This window comes from Felis catus, chromosome B3, assembly GCF_018350175.1.
Source record: "Felis catus isolate Fca126 chromosome B3, F.catus_Fca126_mat1.0, whole genome shotgun sequence".
Lineage (NCBI taxonomy): Eukaryota > Metazoa > Chordata > Mammalia > Carnivora > Felidae > Felis > Felis catus.
The window spans coordinates 44,629,784-44,640,410 of NC_058373.1; the positions used below are offsets into that span (position 1 = coordinate 44,629,784).

A 10,627-nucleotide genomic window follows, 5' to 3' on the forward strand; every position below is an offset into this window, starting at 1 on the left:
AACTATAGTCACAATGCTGTGTATTACATCTACAGAACTTATTTATCTTATAAGTGGAAATTTTTACCTTATGACCACTCTTACCCCTTTTCCACCCCACACTTCTGGCAACCACCATGTTGTTCTCTGTACATATGAGTTCAGGATTTTTAGATTTCACATACAAGACCGCACTTGTTTTCTTTGACTTATTTAATTTAGTAAAAGACCCTCAAAGTCCATCCTATTGTTTAAAAATAGCATTATATTCTTCTTCTTTATGGTTGAATAATATTCCACTGTATATACATACCACATTTCCTTTATCCATTCATCTGTCAATGGACATTTAGGTTGCTTCCATGTCTTAGCCATTGTAAATAATGCTGTAGTGAAGAAGGGGATGCATATATCTCTTTGAGACATTGATTTCCTTTCCTTTGGATATATATGCAGAAGCGGAATTGTTGGGTCATTTGGTAGTTCTGTTTTAACTTGTTTGGTAGTTCTTTTTTTTAAGTGTTTTTCATTTGTGGCTGCACCGATATATATTCCCATCAGTAGTGCAGAAGTCTTCCCTTTTTTCCACATCCTCACCAACACTTGTTAATTTCTTGTCTTTTTGATGATAGCCATACATAATATCTTGTATCATTACATTTGAAATATCAGTATAGACTCATTATTTTGTTTTCTTTTTTAAAAATCAAATTTTCCTAGCTTTGTTTAGTGAAAAAGTATGAGAAAGCTATGAAGCCCAATCACAACATCTTGTTCTCAAATTGTGGCTTTTAAATACCATAAGGAATCAGGACTCCTTGGAGGAATGATTGATTCCAGGTGTGGGATAAGAAATTTATAACATGTCTCGAACATCTTGTGCCTGAATACAAGGGTGTTATCAAAGACTAATGGGTCATGTCAAAGGGAACAGGAACAAACATGAAGAAGCTTCCTTGGCTAAGGACGGGAAGATTTTGACATCAAAAATAGTGCTCTCTATTGAATGGAAAACATTGATTGCATAGATTCCATAATGATACCCAACCAAAAAAAAAAAAAAAAAAAGAAAAAAGAAAAAGAAAACCAACAAAAACAACTCAGTAGGCATTACTGAAAGTTATTAGGACAATAGCTTCTTACTCTATAAGGTGTCAATCATAAGGAAAGATTAAACATTTATCTTGTCTTTTATGTATGAACAGTGTATTAGGGTAATCAAATAGTCTTAGGGGATGAGTAAAGGGTTTTTGTTATAATGAAAGTATAAGAAATAATAGAATTAGAAACTCACCATTTTTAACCTCTAATGAGTAATAGATTTGGGCAATAATCATCAATGGATAAAACCATTGGGTGAAATTTTGTTGGAAACTTCACAGTGAAGGAAGCAGATGATCATGTCCCAACCCCACTGATCAATCTTAGCATCAGGCTGTGCATGCCTCTTGATATGATATAATTATGAAGTACAGGTTATGACTATAAAGTATTCTTGCCAAAGAATTTAACCTGAATCTAATCAAACCTTTAAAGTTAACTTCCAAATGGAGGGAACATGGGGGATGAATTGAACAATCAGTTGACACTACAGGGAAGTAGACAAATCCCAAATGTTGAATCTTCTGTAGGACAAATGCACTTGGTTTCTTCACAAGTCAGTTACCTGAAAATAATAATAATAAAGGGGAAGCCAGAGAGACAATTCTACACTGAGACTTTAGATAACTAAATATGTGTGGACCTTGTTTGGATCCCATAAAACCAAAAGCAAAAACATTTTTTTAATATTTATTTTATTTTTTGAGAGCAAGAAAGAGAGTATGAGCTGAGGAGGGGCAGAGAGAGGGAGACACAGAATCTGAAACAGGCTCCAGACTCTGAGTTGTTAGCACAGAGCTGATGTGGGGCTCAAACCCATAAATTGTGAGATCATGACCTAAGCTGAAGTTGGATGCTTAACCGACTGAGCCACCCAGGTGCTCCCACAAACGTATTTTAAAACTAGAGAAATCTGAACATGCTTGAGTCTTCGGTAATATCATGAAAATTTTACATTTACTCACGTGTATAAAAATGGTAATATGGCTATGTAAGAGAATGCCGTATTTCTGGAGATGCGTACTCAAGTATGTAGAGCTGAAATGACATGAGGTCTGGGATTTGTTTCAAAATAATTTACCAAGAGCAAGGGAGAGAGAGAGAGAATGGAGGAAGGAGGAAGGAAAGGAGGAGGAGGAGCAATAATCACAACAGAGATGATGAAAACAGAGTGAGTAAAAAGGGAGAATTAATCATAGCTATAATAAAATAAAATTACTCTAAACTGAAGAAAGACTCAAGTGCTCACATCTTCAGGAATCAACCTATCATGTAGATTCAAAAAGGTGTACTTTTTTCAAGTAATTAACAAACTTGAGTATGAATATATGTATTATTTTTTTAGCCAACAAATAGAATCTCTGTTCTTTTCAAATAACTCCTAAACTTTTACTATATTTTGCTATAATTGGCAGTTGGTCTCAAAGAATATATTGACTTTAGTGGTAGTGTTCTGAAAGTTTGATTTTTAAATTTATCTTAAATTGTATTTTGATACATTCTTTCTTTCTCCCTCCCTCTCTGTCTCTCTCTGTCTCTCTCTCTCTCTCCCTCTCTCCCTCCCTCCCTCCCTTCCTCCCTCCCTTTTTCCCTCTTTGTCTCCGTGGGAGCTCCAGTTCAACAACATGCTTATTCTGCTGGCACTGGGCAAAGTGTGGTGATAGTAGAGTTAAAACAAATCCACTCATCAAAATTGGGGGTGTCTTAACTGTGTCTTCTTTCTCCTCCCGAAATATACTTGGCTGTTTCTTACGATTCCTGTTCTAGAATAACTTTACAGCCAGTTTGTCAAGGTGTATAAACTATCCACTGCCATTTGTTTGGGAAACATTGATTTTTGTAAAGATAATTATTGAGATAATTGATAGGCTTAATACATTGTATTTTCTCATTTAAGAATAAGGTATATATCTCTACTATTCTGGTCTTTTATAACTGTCAGTACATTTTATAGATTTTTTTTTCATATTGTCCTTGCGTGCTTCTATTACTGTGAATGGGCTTTTTAAAAATTAGGTTTTGATTAGTTATTAGTAATATATGAAAAAGCTCTTGATTTTCATATATTGCTCTTGTATCTGACCATCTGGGAAATTTGTTATAATTCTTTATTTTTATCCATTTATATTTGTTATAGTTGTTTAAAAACTCATCAGAATGAATTTAAATCTTTGTCAATAGGGGAATGATTAAATTAATCAGGATAAATCTAGTTTATGGAACGTTATGCAACTCTTTAGAAATTATATGTATAGAAAAATGTTTATGTATAGAAAAATGTATATGTGTAGAAATTGTATGTGTTTAATATATGGTGAGAGAAAAAGAGAACCATCTCCAAGATAAAGTGAAAGAAGGAAGTAAGCAAAAAAAATTGCATAATAATAATATAGTATAGTCCAAGTATGTAAAACAACTACATGTGGATATATGCATGTACAGTGTAAATTTGAATAAGGTCTGGAAAAATGCATTCTAATGTTAATAGTAATTACCTTTGGGTAGAGGAATAAAACAGGTTTTTCACTTCACTATAATATTTTTGTATTAGTTGAATTTTTTTCTAAAGCATGAATTTATACAATGCTTTTGTAATTAAAAATTAAAAGAAAAATGTAAAAGTAAGATGCTGGGAAATAGACAAGTTGATAAAGATTGACATGGAGGAAGCTCCAGGGAGAGTAGATATAAGTCCATAGAAAACTCTCATGGGTCATTAATTTCTACAATATCTTTAAAGTCAGTTCCATTTGGCTTTGGAAAATCTGTGGCTCTACACAACCTGTCAAGAAGTATTACCAGCATCTACTGGAGCAGAAAATGAAGATAAAATGTAACACAACTGTCCAATGAAATCAGTGGAGACATCCCTCCCTGATGTTTATCTACCTCATGTGATTTCTCCCATGCAAGGGCCATGGACTAGTGAAAGACCTAAATAAATTAGCTGGCTAAATGAATTGGATAATTTTCCTTCTAGCCTTTTCTCATTGCCAGCTGGAAACCAGATGAGACCAGCCTTTATTTCCTAGGTCTTCCTAGTGTCTAGAGTTTCTCTATGGGAAACTTTTCCAACCTGAATTTAGAAATGGGAGCTTCTTGGTCTACCTCTACCAGGTAGGTTGAAGCATCCTTGTTTACCTTGAAGTGAGGCTCATTTTTGGCTTGCATTTGAGATTTTATAAAAGACCCTTGCTTACTTCATATCACTGTAAATACTTATGCCGTGCTCCTAACAGTGCGTTAGAGTTAGATCTTAAGTTGTAACATAAGCAAATTTTGGCAGCTGTATGACCTGGACTTTTATAACACATTAAGTGGAGATCACTGGTAGAAGTCGATCACCTAACAGGGTGTCTAGCAGTGTTTCTCAAACTTTAATGTAGGAATCACCTTGGGATGCTGATTCAGTAGGCCTGGGGTAGACCCTTGAACCTGCATTTCTAAGAATCTCCCAAGTTACGTGGATGTGACTTGTCCAGGAACCAAACTTAAAGTAGTAAGAGAGTACAGCACGTACTTGTTATTCAATAAATATTTGTTGAATGAGTCCTCTTCTGTCCTCACACCTAGAAATGTGAAATTTCCTATAGAGACACACCCTCTTTTTTTTTCTTTTTAATGCTTATTTATTTATTTTGAGAGAGAGAGAGGCAGAGTGCAACCCAGGAGGAGAAGAGAGAGAGGTAGAGAGAGAGTCCCAAGCTGGCTCACAAACTGAGATCATGATTTGAGCCAAAATCAAGAGTTGGACGCTTAACTGACTGAGCCACCCAGGCGCCCCAAGACACACTCTGTACTCTGTTAGATGGTGAGGAATTTTTACTTTCTTGAAAGCTAACTCTATCAAGCTGTTGTGATTTACATACTTTAGTCTGGTGTAATTAACAGTCTGCCCAGCTTGCCCCATTGGGGCTGTAGGTCAACATAATAGGCAAGGCTAAGAAGGAAACTTAACGCCCTTTTCTGTAAGGTCACGTTACCCCAGAGCCACAGCCACTCTCCTCTGTGGTAGTGAGTTGCTTGCGCAATAAATTGGTTCACAAACTGTTTAACAAACCAAAAAATAAAAATCAAGACGCATGAGAACTCCAACACAGAGAGGTACCTTAAACTGAACAAAAATTAAAAGTTAACCTGACTCACCGCAGACACTCAGGACTCCAAGATGCCATCAGTCATACCAGCGAAGGAGAAGCAGCTCATGGTTTGTCAAACTAGGAGAGCTGCCAAGCTGGATACTGAGGTGGGATATCACTCCTAAATGCATTGCTGGAGTGTTTCAAAAAGGTTACTACCTGTGTTAAAACAGTTACGTCAATGTGAAAAAAGAGAGCGTCATGGGTATTTCTATGGTGCTGGCAGTTCACATGCTTTTCAACTACTGCCTTTCTTACAAGGAGCTGAAACGTGAGCGGCTGTGCAGGTACCACTGAAGAGGGCCCAGTGTGAAGGACACACTCTGCATTCCTCACCATGACCTTTGCCTGACACCCTTGAATCCTTTTGTATTGTCATTGAGAATTAACACCCAATAAAAGATGACTGGTACATAGAAAAAAAAAAATTAACCAGACTAGTCTTGAGACATGTACTGCATGGTTTTTCTCCCTTTCACCAGAGAACGTGTTTGCCTGTTGAGCTACAGCAAAAATACCTCATAAATTAAAATCTGAAGCTTGGTCCTTCAGGGGTATTTTCCTTAGAGTAGGATCAAAAGCCAAGTTGGAAAATGGTTGAAATATGTATATTGAAAATTCTTTTGGAATGAACTAGGCATGTTTTGGATAGATGGCAATGTTAGTTTTATTGTCTGGAACCACATTTAGTATTTTAGGAATTGTTTTGTTCAAGATCACTGGATTGTGTAGACAGAATAATTCTGTTGTCTTATGATCAATTTAACACTTACTCTTGATTGAACAGTTATTCTCGCTTATTGGCTACTCAGCTGGGGACTCCAGGGGTACAATGTTAGCAGAATTCACTTGGGGATTCTAGCATGTGCACATTAGCTGAATACATTGGGCTGTGATTTGTAGCGAGAGCCTGGTTTTACAGGGAGCATTTTCCACCCACCCACAGCTTCATGGTGATGTTGAAATCTGTCTAGTCGGTGGAGGATCAGTAGCTTAAGGAGCTAATGAATATTCATTTCTTTTCCCTGGGTACAAAGTAAAATAACCAGTAATTAGTATAATATTTAATACTTCTATTCAAAATAAATAAATCTTTTGTAAAAAAAAAACCCTAATTATTATAATGTAGCAAATTCCGCATATGTAACTGGAATTGGATGTGGTGTTTTGAAAATGCTTCTAAGCCCTCATTTACATGTTTTGAGATTAGTTAATTATTCCCCTTGTATGCATAAAGCAGAACTGTAAATTTTTACCTGCATTTATTATTCATTTTACTATCACCCATTTTAGCTGATTCTAATATTTAAATTTTACATTTTCTTGATACTGAAGATATTTGTATTTTGAAGTAATGTTTTGCATTTGGATTTGTTCTCATTCTTCCTTTTTCTTATTACACAGATACAAGATGCAGATGGCTTACAAAAATTCCCAAGTGGTGTTTTGTATCTGATCCTAGGTTTATGTGGCAAGGTTTAGCTGTTGCAATTTTTTAAAATATACATCTTTGAGCATGTAATATATGATAGACACTATGTAGGGTGCTTTCACAATTGTCATCATTGTTTTTTATTCGACAACAATCGTGTGGGATTTGTTTTTCTACCACTGTTCTGTAGATAAGGAAACCAAGCTCAAAGGGTTTAGTTAACTCCCTTCATGTGAAGTGTAGAATTCTAACTTACCCATCTATCTGAGTCCAAATCCAGTTTATACCACAACTATGAGATTCTGATGTTTGTTCTTCCCATATGCTAAGAGGAGAAATGTTTGGAGGAGGTGATGATATGCTTGTGTGCAAATAAAATTTGCCCGGGTGTCATCATGGGCTTGGGAACCTGTGAGTGCTAACGTCTGACTGGGCATAAGGACAGTCCAGGATTAGTAGCCTTGTGGGCAAATACTTTTTCAGCCTGTGACAAATAAGGAAACTTCTCATCTGCAGCCTGGGGGTTTCTCAGTGATGCTGCTAGTGCCTGCCAGAGAGAATTTACTTTCTTGCCCAGATGTGAATGGATTGGTCTCTGTCAGATGCAGTCCCAATCCATAAAGACCTAGGTAATTCATTGTGCTGCCCTTCCTCCATTCTATGGAGAAATGCAAACGCGGACTTGCAGGGAGTTTATATGACTCCCTGGGGGTGGGGACAAATGGAAGGCCTTTTTTTGATTCTTTTGCGAGATTCCCAGGACAACTAGAATAAAATTCAGAACTTGTGGCCCCATGTGGCCAGGCTGCTGCCTGCCTCTCCCAGCTCCTGGTGTGTTTCCCTTCCCCTCTGAGCTCAGCACATACCAGGCACACTAGTCTCCTTCTTTCCGTTCCCCTAATTTGCAAGTTTGTTCCTGCCTCCAAACCTTTGCATTTATTGTTCTTTCTGCTTGGAGTGCTCTTCCCTGCTGTTTCCACATGGCTGATTCTTTCTCATCTTCAGGCCTTAGTTCAGATACCCCCTTCACACAGAGGCTTCCTTGACACCCCCCCCCCCCCATCTAAAGGAGCCTTTCCCCATGTCCCTTCACCCACCCCAGCCTCTCAGGAACTCATTATCATGTGAGCCCGTTCATCATGACCTGAGCCGAAGTCAGATGCCCAACCAACTGAGGCACCCAGGCGCCCCTGTTAATTTTCTTTCTTGTTGATTGTTTTATCACTTTGGCACCCAGAGCAGTTCTGGCACATGGTAGGTTCTCAATAAATATGCATTTAATAATGGATATGAATGGATTGATAAATGAGTGAAAGTTAGACCTATAGAATTACAAATTCTAGAATTTTTTTTTTAATTTTTTTTTCAACGTTTTTATTTATTTTTGGGACAGAGAGAGACAGAGCATGAACGGGGGAGGGGCAGAGAGAGAGGGAGACACAGAATCGGAAGCAGGCTCCAGGCTCTGAGCCATCAGCCCAGAGCCTGACGCGGGGCTCAAACTCACGGACCGCGAAATCGTGACCTGGCTGAAGTCCGACGCTTAACCGACTGCGCCACCCAGGCGCCCCGACAAATTCTAGAATTTAAGGGCACTGGCTAGCTAATCTGTCCCATTGTTATACCCAGTAATGTTTATTTGATTATTTCCAGTGAGAGGAAGCTCATCACTTTACAAAGCAGTGTCTCCAGTATTAATATTGAGAGACAGTGTGGAACTCTGGAAATCAAGTCAAATTCCTCTTAATTCTAATCCAAATCTCTTACAAGCCAGCTGTGGAGCTATGGGCCATGGTTAGGTTAATTAACTTTGCTGTGTCCTGTTTTCTCATTTCAGAAGGGAGTGACAATGCCTACCTGGCCAAACTGCTGCCAGAAATAAACAAAGCCATGTATACAAGTCATATTATATATATGTGGTATACAGGAGGTTAGCATGTCAAGAGGGCCAGATGAATGTTAATTTCTTCTTTTCTGTTCTCTCTGCCAGTTTGTGCTATACTGTGCATCTCACACATATTCACATCTAATCCTATGTTTGAGTTAGGTACACTGTGTCAGTCCTATTTTACAGATGAGGAAACCGAGGGTAGTGCTGTTAAGTGGTCTGCCCAAAGTTCTCCTCCAAATAAATGGTCCAGTCATTGTGTGGCCATTTCTCTTTCCATCTCAACAAACTACCTCTTTGTCCCCAAAACCAAGCAGCAGGCTGGTTGATGAAATGGAAGGAAGCAAATCCATTGGCCCATTTAACTCTCAGAATGTCAGGGGCCATCTGCTTCACCCCAAAGGGCAGCACAGTCTACTAGCACTTGAGGGCCTGGTCCTAGGAGATGCAGAAATGTGCAAACGAGGACGCCTCAGCCTGTCATGCTGGGACTCTGGCCCCCGACGTTTAGTGACCAAGGCCCGCTGTTAGTTAATTTGGGATCTGGCTCTGAAATGAATAAAGTTATTATTATCACTTATTACTTGCAAGTTGTTTCTAGGTACTGTAATGCTCCAGCTGTAGTTGCAGGATATTGTGTGGACTGACTAGGAAGTGGTCATTTCAAAGGCAACATACTGATGACTAACATGGGTTTAGAGCTAGACTTGAGTTCAAATTCTTATTCCATAATGTATCAACTGTGTGACTTTGCTCAACTTATTTTCTGCATTTTCTGTTTGTTCTTTCTGTATAACAGGAATAATCCACCTACCTCACAAGGCTTATTTAGAGAGTGAAAATTGTCCAGCATGTGTCACCTTGTAATAAATGATAGCAACTACAACTATCCCCTTTTCCTGCAAATAACATGTTAAGGGGCATGGCTGGAAATATTGAAGGGCTCCTACCATGACCTGTTGTAACAGGGCCACAGCATGGAAGTTGTCCTTGTTTTCAACTTGTGTTTTCTGAGTGTGATAAGTGAATTCTAGGGGGAATTAGACAGTTTACTTCTGAGCACTTAGGGTGGAAGTAATGTGAGTAATCAATTATCCTCTCCTCCCCAAGATCTTCCTGGTCATTATTCTCTAATCTAATTAGAATGCCAGATGCAGATCCATCCATCTTCATCAAGAAGCAATGGTAAACTGGAGGAAATGCTTACTGAAAAGGAAGGATGGATTTTCCATGGTGTAGCCAAGACTGAAACTTAGAAACTTGAGCTAATATCCAGAATCAGATGTGAGACCTGTGTTGTGCTTTCTTCTCAAATATGCATGTCTACATACTTGCTTTCCTCTTAATAGTCAATCAAATGTCAATGTTAGAAATGTTTGCAAGGTTTCTAGAGTATATTCTTGCCTATGTCATTTTCCTCCTTCACCATGACAGGAAAGCATCCAAACTTTTTTGGGTTTCTTCTCCCCACAACCCTCAAAGTGTCCAGGGCCTAGAATCCAGCTATAAGAGTCGTTTGTGGTCATTCATGGCATCTTTGTCTTTCTGGGGCATTTGTGCAGCTAATACATTTAGATGATGTGGCAGTCAAAATATCTACCAAATGGACCCAGATGTTGCTAGGAGAAAACACATAGATGAGAGAATTTTATCTCTGTTGAACCTCCAAAGGAAAATAAATAAAACCTAATGGTCTATATGCTTTGCTCCATGATGATTGGAGCAGTGGTGATTTGAGAACTTTGTAGAGACTTCCCAGCTCAAAATCTTTCTTTCCTAACCCTAATATTCATAAAAAAATTTTTTTTAAAAATGGATGGATGGACATTTACCATGTGCCTATTATGTTTCTGGTTCTTCAGTCCTTGGGATTAAAATTGTGTTTTCTAGGGGCATCTGAGTGGCTCAGTGGGTTGGGCATCCAACTTCGGCTCAGGTCATGACCTCGCAATTTGTGGGTTCAAGCCCTGCATTGGTCTCTGTGCTGACAGATCAGAGCCTGGAGCCTGCTTTGGATTCTGTGTCTCCCTCTCTCTGTCTGTCCTTCCACTGCTCATGCTCTGTCTCTCAAAATTAAACATTAAAAAA

At 38.4% G+C, this 10,627-nt stretch overlaps 1 pseudogene; it reads left to right on the top strand.

The window, feature by feature from the left end:
* The first annotated feature begins 307 nt into the window (after positions 1-307).
* LOC123385911 lies at positions 308-7,895 on the top strand (annotated as a pseudogene).
* Positions 7,896-10,627: the final 2,732 nt, after the last annotated feature.